The sequence below is a fragment of the Haliotis rufescens genome, unplaced genomic scaffold (genome assembly GCF_023055435.1).
Source record: "Haliotis rufescens isolate VD_foot unplaced genomic scaffold, xgHalRufe1.0.p SCAF_119, whole genome shotgun sequence".
Lineage (NCBI taxonomy): Eukaryota > Metazoa > Mollusca > Gastropoda > Lepetellida > Haliotidae > Haliotis > Haliotis rufescens.
In genome coordinates, this window is record NW_025963801.1 from 760,073 (window position 1) to 771,289 (window position 11,217).

Here is an 11,217-nt window from a genome sequence, read left to right on the forward strand (position 1 = left end):
AAACAATTATTATTTAATGATCAAGTGTGATGGGTTCACACAATTATCATTTAATCACCAAGTGTGATGGGTTCACACAATTATTATTTTATTATTTTATGATGTATGATGGGTTCATACAATTATTACTTAAACATCAGATGTGATGGGTTCATATTTTGAAGCGCATTATCATATTAACGAAGTTGATATTTTCAACATTTCCATTGAATGTCCTATGATTCTCAATGAAGCTTTTGAATGGCAGTCTAAGAGATTACTCTTAAGACATCGGTTTGATTCCGGTCAAAGGCAAGTGCACCGAGAATCCTTACTCACTGCATGTAATTTGTTGTAATATTGTTTTTTATATCCTTTGATTTACATCTTTTTGGATTAAATATTGTGTGTTTTATAATGAGAGTTGATTTTAATCCAAATAAAAATAAATATAAAATATAAAAAAAACCACTGTTAAGCAATTAATATTGTAATTGGAAATAAACATGTATAGAACTCAGAACTGTGACCTATGAAAATGTTGTTTTTTGCAGGATCAACTCAAACAGTGCTTCCAAGAGGGATTGGATGGAAGTGAAAAAGAAGTGGACAGACATGAAGTAATGCCATGTTAGATTTTGATGTTAAATTCTACTGAGATAATTATTTTTTGATCTTGCAGCTGTTATTGACTCATTTCATGGAACATTAATGTATAACGATTTTGATCATATTGTGTTCTTTTCAAGAAGTCAAACAGGGAAACAAGCAGCGAGTCAAAAAAGGGAGAAGACGAAAACAGGAGGTGGGCCTCCACCAATGGAAGAACTTATCCATGTTGAACAAATGGTTTGTAATAGTTGTTTTAGCATACAATTCAGTATATGTTATTATATATGATATTAGCTTCCATGTTAAAAGTAATAACAACTGGATAAACAGTTTACAACATTCAAATTTACATCCTAAATAAGGTTATGTATGAAACAAAATGTGTTATGTGTGTAAAAAGAATACAATGAAAAGAATAAATGTTGTATTTTGGCTTTAAGGTTGTGTCACTGATACCACCATGGCAAATAGAGGGATGTGAGGGCGGAATGGAAAGTGAAGAATGTAAGTACATTAAGATGTTATTTAGGACATATTATGTATTATGTTTTACAATGTAAAAGTAAAAGCATTTGATATTTATGACAAACAATGTTGCATATACTTTTTGTAAATACTTAAGTTGGTGTTTTTATTATTATTGATTAATCTCTGGATTTATATTTTTTTATAATGTTTTGTAATCTACATTTTAGGTGTACCCATGTCTGTCGACCAACTGCTGAATGTGGCCGAGCATTTTGATGTTTTTGGTACAGTCTTATTTATTTAAAACTTTGGATATTTGATTGATGACATATTTAATAGATATAAGAAGTCAAAATATAAATTGCTGACAATACATCATTGTTCCAGTGCCTTTGTATTATTCTTACTTTTTATGTATTTTTCAGTAATTTCTGAAGTCTGACTGCTTCATTTCAAACAGTTTGTTATGCGAAACATAAATCAAGTATATTCATTCAGTGGAGATATGTATATACAACAGAACAATACGTTTACACAGCAGCAACATTTATGACGAAAATAGTAGTAAAATTTTGTTGTAAGTTATACACATTCAATTGAGGGGATCAGTCAAGGATAGCTGTATGCATGAAAGATATGCAAATATGCTGCTATGGAAGAGAATAGGTGTGAGCAATGATATTTCAACATACTATTCCATAATTGTGGATGATGATTATTATGATTATGATGGTGATTTGTTACAGAAGATCCTGTGAGTGGGTGCTCCTCTGTGCCACTAACAGCAGTAAGTGCCCCAAATCTGCCACAATCAGTTGCCTCAGGTGGGTAGTATTAGAAATATTACATTGAGAGGTTAAAGTTTCTGTTTGTGCCATGTTTCAAGATTTGTAAGACAAATTGTAAACATAAGTTATTTCTCATGTGTCATATAGTTAACATTTCAGTATTAATTTAAATATTTCATTACAATTGCAACTGATCAAATTATTCTTGTCCCAGGGAAACCTAAAGGTCATATCATCCAAATTGAGTCAAGAAAAAAACTGGAGGTATTGGAGGGAATTTTGAGAGCGCAAAATGAATTGGTTGATGTGAAGAGGAGGAGGCTGGAATTGGAAGAAGAAAAAATGTCAATTCTGAGAAATATTTATGCCGACAAAAGTTTTTGTCACCCATTATCAATTCCTATTAAATCACTGTCAAGATTCCACTGTGTGTAGCCTATTACTTGTAAAATATGTACAGCCTATCACATGTACCTGTGTTTCATAAGTTGTTGTTAATTTGAAAATAAATGATGCCATTAAGATAAGTGGGTGATGTTTTGTTTCCAATCTTAACATTGATTCTTCAGTGGTTTCAGTTCAAATAATATTGCAAAGACATTTATAACTTGTGATTTCTCAAATAATTATGATCATAGGACTAATAAACATTGATATATACTAATTGCAGTTGTCTCCAAAAATTTACAGATTTACAAAACTTTTGCCAATAAATTATAAAGAAGAAATGCTTGTCCAGTTTTTGTTTATTTTTGTGAGTGAGTGAGTGAGTGAGTGAGTGAGTGAGGTTTTACGCCGCTTTTAGCAATATTCAAGCAATATCATGGCAGGGGTTGTTCAACAGGTAATCATTGCATCTTACAAGAAGGCATAATATGACATTGACATTGAACACGAGGGCAGATGGCAGTTGTTGGTACCATGATGGTGTGTTTGATATTTAAAAAAAATCCACTTTCATTATTTTAGATTATTGATGTTGAAATATTAATTTATTTTTTATCGCTTTGTAATGACGTGTCAATATTATTTTATTCCACTGTGGACGAAATTCTGAATAAATGTTTGTGACATGCCGACAACACCGTTGTTTAATTGGCCGTGGCAGAAAGAGTGAACAGAAACTGAAGCTCTCTCGTGGACAGAGCATTTTGGGATATTCTGTTGCTACAAAGACAATTTACCTTTGCACGTGCTGCTCAATGCAACCTAAATATAACTTACCTACACAATGTGAACAGAACTCGTCATATTCCTGACTGGGATGATAAGCAATCGGCGAATTAAGGTGACAGGCGCAAGGGAGCAATGGCTGCAAGGAAGTCGTACAATACTGAATGGAAGGAAATGAACGCAATAGGACGTTGGCAGCGTTATGATGGTCCCTGAAGAGACAAATAAATATATGCTATGAAAAAACGCTAAGGACCCAAACCAATGTAAATAGCAGGTAAGCTAGTAGTAAAGCTGTTTTGTGAAATTTTGTGAAAGGAATTCTCCCAGATATGGAGTATCCGTGGGCCGTCGTTGATAAAAACGAGTTCCGAAAAAATGAAAATGATCGTTCCCCATTTTTGGATTGTTAGTAGTGTATGGAACATTTTGTTGAATTATTCAGCCGCTGTTATTTACACAAACTGTCTATATTCGCTACGCGGCACTGTGCGAAAATTGCACTATTTTCTCTTTTCTGGGGACCATCACCAACATTCTCTGGACTATTTATTTTGTCCAAGAAATGTTTAAACGTGTACAATGAGTGCCATTTCATTAAGTGAAATACATTCTTTGTGTGAGACTACGTTGAGCCAAAATTTAAAAAAAGGAGTATCGTCTTGAAACTCGGTAGGCGGGTCGGACAGGTCCCCCCGACCACGTTGACGTTCGAATTGTAGATTTTTAGCTATTTTCTCCAGGCCTTAGGGGCGACCGTAGTGTCAAAAGCATGACTTGTCACCATGGGCAGGGGTGCCAAAATTTAAAAAAAGGAGTATCGTCTTGAAACTCGGTAGGCGGGTCGGACAGGTCCCCCCGACCACGTTGACGTTCGAATTGTAGATTTTTAGCTATTTTCTCCAGGCCTTAGGGGCGACCGTAGTGTCAAAAGCATGACTTGTCACCATGGGCAGGGGTGCCAAAATTTAAAAAAAGGAGTATCGTCTTGAAACTCGGTAGGCGGGTCGGACAGGTCCCCCCGACCACGTTGACGTTCGAATTGTAGATTTTTAGCTATTTTCTCCAGGCCTTAGGGGCGACCGTAGTGTCAAAAGCATGACTTGTCACCATGGGCAGGGGTGCCAAAATTTAAAAAAAGGAGTATCGTCTTGAAACTCGGTAGGCGGGTCGGACAGGTCCCCCCGACCACGTTGACGTTCGAATTGTAGATTTTTAGCTATTTTCTCCAGGCCTTAGGGGCGACCGTAGTGTCAAAAGCATGACTTGTCACCATGGGCAGGGGTGCCAAAATTTAAAAAAAGGAGTATCGTCTTGAAACTCGGTAGGCGGGTCGGACAGGTCCCCCCGACCACGTTGACGTTCGAATTGTAGATTTTTAGCTATTTTCTCCAGGCCTTAGGGGCGACCGTAGTGTCAAAAGCATGACTTGTCACCATGGGCAGGGGTGCCAAAATTTAAAAAAAGGAGTATCGTCTTGAAACTCGGTAGGCGGGTCGGACAGGTCCCCCCGACCACGTTGACGTTCGAATTGTAGATTTTTAGCTATTTTCTCCAGGCCTTAGGGGCGACCGTAGTGTCAAAAGCATGACTTGTCACCATGGGCAGGGGTGCCAAAATTTAAAAAAAGGAGTATCGTCTTGAAACTCGGTAGGCGGGTCGGACAGGTCCCCCCGACCACGTTGACGTTCGAATTGTAGATTTTTAGCTATTTTCTCCAGGCCTTAGGGGCGACCGTAGTGTCAAAAGCATGACTTGTCACCATGGGCAGGGGTGCCAAAATTTAAAAAAAGGAGTATCGTCTTGAAACTCGGTAGGCGGGTCGGACAGGTCCCCCCGACCACGTTGACGTTCGAATTGTAGATTTTTAGCTATTTTCTCCAGGCCTTAGGGGCGACCGTAGTGTCAAAAGCATGACTTGTCACCATGGGCAGGGGTGCCAAAATTTAAAAAAAGGAGTATCGTCTTGAAACTCGGTAGGCGGGTCGGACAGGTCCCCCCGACCACGTTGACGTTCGAATTGTAGATTTTTAGCTATTTTCTCCAGGCCTTAGGGGCGACCGTAGTGTCAAAAGCATGACTTGTCACCATGGGCAGGGGTGCCAAAATTTAAAAAAAGGAGTATCGTCTTGAAACTCGGTAGGCGGGTCGGACAGGTCCCCCCGACCACGTTGACGTTCGAATTGTAGATTTTTAGCTATTTTCTCCAGGCCTTAGGGGCGACCGTAGTGTCAAAAGCATGACTTGTCACCATGGGCAGGGGTGCCAAAATTTAAAAAAAGGAGTATCGTCTTGAAACTCGGTAGGCGGGTCGGACAGGTCCCCCCGACCACGTTGACGTTCGAATTGTAGATTTTTAGCTATTTTCTCCAGGCCTTAGGGGCGACCGTAGTGTCAAAAGCATGACTTGTCACCATGGGCAGGGGTGCCAAAATTTAAAAAAAGGAGTATCGTCTTGAAACTCGGTAGGCGGGTCGGACAGGTCCCCCCGACCACGTTGACGTTCGAATTGTAGATTTTTAGCTATTTTCTCCAGGCCTTAGGGGCGACCGTAGTGTCAAAAGCATGACTTGTCACCATGGGCAGGGGTGCCAAAATTTAAAAAAAGGAGTATCGTCTTGAAACTCGGTAGGCGGGTCGGACAGGTCCCCCCGACCACGTTGACGTTCGAATTGTAGATTTTTAGCTATTTTCTCCAGGCCTTAGGGGCGACCGTAGTGTCAAAAGCATGACTTGTCACCATGGGCAGGGGTGCCAAAATTTAAAAAAAGGAGTATCGTCTTGAAACTCGGTAGGCGGGTCGGACAGGTCCCCCCGACCACGTTGACGTTCGAATTGTAGATTTTTAGCTATTTTCTCCAGGCCTTAGGGGCGACCGTAGTGTCAAAAGCATGACTTGTCACCATGGGCAGGGGTGCCAAAATTTAAAAAAAGGAGTATCGTCTTGAAACTCGGTAGGCGGGTCGGACAGGTCCCCCCGACCACGTTGACGTTCGAATTGTAGATTTTTAGCTATTTTCTCCAGGCCTTAGGGGCGACCGTAGTGTCAAAAGCATGACTTGTCACCATGGGCAGGGGTGCCAAAATTTAAAAAAAGGAGTATCGTCTTGAAACTCGGTAGGCGGGTCGGACAGGTCCCCCCGACCACGTTGACGTTCGAATTGTAGATTTTTAGCTATTTTCTCCAGGCCTTAGGGGCGACCGTAGTGTCAAAAGCATGACTTGTCACCATGGGCAGGGGTGCCAAAATTTAAAAAAAGGAGTATCGTCTTGAAACTCGGTAGGCGGGTCGGACAGGTCCCCCCGACCACGTTGACGTTCGAATTGTAGATTTTTAGCTATTTTCTCCAGGCCTTAGGGGCGACCGTAGTGTCAAAAGCATGACTTGTCACCATGGGCAGGGGTGCCAAAATTTAAAAAAAGGAGTATCGTCTTGAAACTCGGTAGGCGGGTCGGACAGGTCCCCCCGACCACGTTGACGTTCGAATTGTAGATTTTTAGCTATTTTCTCCAGGCCTTAGGGGCGACCGTAGTGTCAAAAGCATGACTTGTCACCATGGGCAGGGGTGCCAAAATTTAAAAAAAGGAGTATCGTCTTGAAACTCGGTAGGCGGGTCGGACAGGTCCCCCCGACCACGTTGACGTTCGAATTGTAGATTTTTAGCTATTTTCTCCAGGCCTTAGGGGCGACCGTAGTGTCAAAAGCATGACTTGTCACCATGGGCAGGGGTGCCAAAATTTAAAAAAAGGAGTATCGTCTTGAAACTCGGTAGGCGGGTCGGACAGGTCCCCCCGACCACGTTGACGTTCGAATTGTAGATTTTTAGCTATTTTCTCCAGGCCTTAGGGGCGACCGTAGTGTCAAAAGCATGACTTGTCACCATGGGCAGGGGTGCCAAAATTTAAAAAAAGGAGTATCGTCTTGAAACTCGGTAGGCGGGTCGGACAGGTCCCCCCGACCACGTTGACGTTCGAATTGTAGATTTTTAGCTATTTTCTCCAGGCCTTAGGGGCGACCGTAGTGTCAAAAGCATGACTTGTCACCATGGGCAGGGGTGCCAAAATTTAAAAAAAGGAGTATCGTCTTGAAACTCGGTAGGCGGGTCGGACAGGTCCCCCCGACCACGTTGACGTTCGAATTGTAGATTTTTAGCTATTTTCTCCAGGCCTTAGGGGCGACCGTAGTGTCAAAAGCATGACTTGTCACCATGGGCAGGGGTGCCAAAATTTAAAAAAAGGAGTATCGTCTTGAAACTCGGTAGGCGGGTCGGACAGGTCCCCCCGACCACGTTGACGTTCGAATTGTAGATTTTTAGCTATTTTCTCCAGGCCTTAGGGGCGACCGTAGTGTCAAAAGCATGACTTGTCACCATGGGCAGGGGTGCCAAAATTTAAAAAAAGGAGTATCGTCTTGAAACTCGGTAGGCGGGTCGGACAGGTCCCCCCGACCACGTTGACGTTCGAATTGTAGATTTTTAGCTATTTTCTCCAGGCCTTAGGGGCGACCGTAGTGTCAAAAGCATGACTTGTCACCATGGGCAGGGGTGCCAAAATTTAAAAAAAGGAGTATCGTCTTGAAACTCGGTAGGCGGGTCGGACAGGTCCCCCCGACCACGTTGACGTTCGAATTGTAGATTTTTAGCTATTTTCTCCAGGCCTTAGGGGCGACCGTAGTGTCAAAAGCATGACTTGTCACCATGGGCAGGGGTGCCAAAATTTAAAAAAAGGAGTATCGTCTTGAAACTCGGTAGGCGGGTCGGACAGGTCCCCCCGACCACGTTGACGTTCGAATTGTAGATTTTTAGCTATTTTCTCCAGGCCTTAGGGGCGACCGTAGTGTCAAAAGCATGACTTGTCACCATGGGCAGGGGTGCCAAAATTTAAAAAAAGGAGTATCGTCTTGAAACTCGGTAGGCGGGTCGGACAGGTCCCCCCGACCACGTTGACGTTCGAATTGTAGATTTTTAGCTATTTTCTCCAGGCCTTAGGGGCGACCGTAGTGTCAAAAGCATGACTTGTCACCATGGGCAGGGGTGCCAAAATTTAAAAAAAGGAGTATCGTCTTGAAACTCGGTAGGCGGGTCGGACAGGTCCCCCCGACCACGTTGACGTTCGAATTGTAGATTTTTAGCTATTTTCTCCAGGCCTTAGGGGCGACCGTAGTGTCAAAAGCATGACTTGTCACCATGGGCAGGGGTGCCAAAATTTAAAAAAAGGAGTATCGTCTTGAAACTCGGTAGGCGGGTCGGACAGGTCCCCCCGACCACGTTGACGTTCGAATTGTAGATTTTTAGCTATTTTCTCCAGGCCTTAGGGGCGACCGTAGTGTCAAAAGCATGACTTGTCACCATGGGCAGGGGTGCCAAAATTTAAAAAAAGGAGTATCGTCTTGAAACTCGGTAGGCGGGTCGGACAGGTCCCCCCGACCACGTTGACGTTCGAATTGTAGATTTTTAGCTATTTTCTCCAGGCCTTAGGGGCGACCGTAGTGTCAAAAGCATGACTTGTCACCATGGGCAGGGGTGCCAAAATTTAAAAAAAGGAGTATCGTCTTGAAACTCGGTAGGCGGGTCGGACAGGTCCCCCCGACCACGTTGACGTTCGAATTGTAGATTTTTAGCTATTTTCTCCAGGCCTTAGGGGCGACCGTAGTGTCAAAAGCATGACTTGTCACCATGGGCAGGGGTGCCAAAATTTAAAAAAAGGAGTATCGTCTTGAAACTCGGTAGGCGGGTCGGACAGGTCCCCCCGACCACGTTGACGTTCGAATTGTAGATTTTTAGCTATTTTCTCCAGGCCTTAGGGGCGACCGTAGTGTCAAAAGCATGACTTGTCACCATGGGCAGGGGTGCCAAAATTTAAAAAAAGGAGTATCGTCTTGAAACTCGGTAGGCGGGTCGGACAGGTCCCCCCGACCACGTTGACGTTCGAATTGTAGATTTTTAGCTATTTTCTCCAGGCCTTAGGGGCGACCGTAGTGTCAAAAGCATGACTTGTCACCATGGGCAGGGGTGCCAAAATTTAAAAAAAGGAGTATCGTCTTGAAACTCGGTAGGCGGGTCGGACAGGTCCCCCCGACCACGTTGACGTTCGAATTGTAGATTTTTAGCTATTTTCTCCAGGCCTTAGGGGCGACCGTAGTGTCAAAAGCATGACTTGTCACCATGGGCAGGGGTGCCAAAATTTAAAAAAAGGAGTATCGTCTTGAAACTCGGTAGGCGGGTCGGACAGGTCCCCCCGACCACGTTGACGTTCGAATTGTAGATTTTTAGCTATTTTCTCCAGGCCTTAGGGGCGACCGTAGTGTCAAAAGCATGACTTGTCACCATGGGCAGGGGTGCCAAAATTTAAAAAAAGGAGTATCGTCTTGAAACTCGGTAGGCGGGTCGGACAGGTCCCCCCGACCACGTTGACGTTCGAATTGTAGATTTTTAGCTATTTTCTCCAGGCCTTAGGGGCGACCGTAGTGTCAAAAGCATGACTTGTCACCATGGGCAGGGGTGCCAAAATTTAAAAAAAGGAGTATCGTCTTGAAACTCGGTAGGCGGGTCGGACAGGTCCCCCCGACCACGTTGACGTTCGAATTGTAGATTTTTAGCTATTTTCTCCAGGCCTTAGGGGCGACCGTAGTGTCAAAAGCATGACTTGTCACCATGGGCAGGGGTGCCAAAATTTAAAAAAAGGAGTATCGTCTTGAAACTCGGTAGGCGGGTCGGACAGGTCCCCCCGACCACGTTGACGTTCGAATTGTAGATTTTTAGCTATTTTCTCCAGGCCTTAGGGGCGACCGTAGTGTCAAAAGCATGACTTGTCACCATGGGCAGGGGTGCCAAAATTTAAAAAAAGGAGTATCGTCTTGAAACTCGGTAGGCGGGTCGGACAGGTCCCCCCGACCACGTTGACGTTCGAATTGTAGATTTTTAGCTATTTTCTCCAGGCCTTAGGGGCGACCGTAGTGTCAAAAGCATGACTTGTCACCATGGGCAGGGGTGCCAAAATTTAAAAAAAGGAGTATCGTCTTGAAACTCGGTAGGCGGGTCGGACAGGTCCCCCCGACCACGTTGACGTTCGAATTGTAGATTTTTAGCTATTTTCTCCAGGCCTTAGGGGCGACCGTAGTGTCAAAAGCATGACTTGTCACCATGGGCAGGGGTGCCAAAATTTAAAAAAAGGAGTATCGTCTTGAAACTCGGTAGGCGGGTCGGACAGGTCCCCCCGACCACGTTGACGTTCGAATTGTAGATTTTTAGCTATTTTCTCCAGGCCTTAGGGGCGACCGTAGTGTCAAAAGCATGACTTGTCACCATGGGCAGGGGTGCCAAAATTTAAAAAAAGGAGTATCGTCTTGAAACTCGGTAGGCGGGTCGGACAGGTCCCCCCGACCACGTTGACGTTCGAATTGTAGATTTTTAGCTATTTTCTCCAGGCCTTAGGGGCGACCGTAGTGTCAAAAGCATGACTTGTCACCATGGGCAGGGGTGCCAAAATTTAAAAAAAGGAGTATCGTCTTGAAACTCGGTAGGCGGGTCGGACAGGTCCCCCCGACCACGTTGACGTTCGAATTGTAGATTTTTAGCTATTTTCTCCAGGCCTTAGGGGCGACCGTAGTGTCAAAAGCATGACTTGTCACCATGGGCAGGGGTGCCAAAATTTAAAAAAAGGAGTATCGTCTTGAAACTCGGTAGGCGGGTCGGACAGGTCCCCCCGACCACGTTGACGTTCGAATTGTAGATTTTTAGCTATTTTCTCCAGGCCTTAGGGGCGACCGTAGTGTCAAAAGCATGACTTGTCACCATGGGCAGGGGTGCCAAAATTTAAAAAAAGGAGTATCGTCTTGAAACTCGGTAGGCGGGTCGGACAGGTCCCCCCGACCACGTTGACGTTCGAATTGTAGATTTTTAGCTATTTTCTCCAGGCCTTAGGGGCGACCGTAGTGTCAAAAGCATGACTTGTCACCATGGGCAGGGGTGCCAAAATTTAAAAAAAGGAGTATCGTCTTGAAACTCGGTAGGCGGGTCGGACAGGTCCCCCCGACCACGTTGACGTTCGAATTGTAGATTTTTAGCTATTTTCTCCAGGCCTTAGGGGCGACCGTAGTGTCAAAAGCATGACTTGTCACCATGGGCAGGGGTGCCAAAATTTAAAAAAAGGAGTATCGTCTTGAAACTCGGTAGGCGGGTCGGACAGGTCCCCCCGA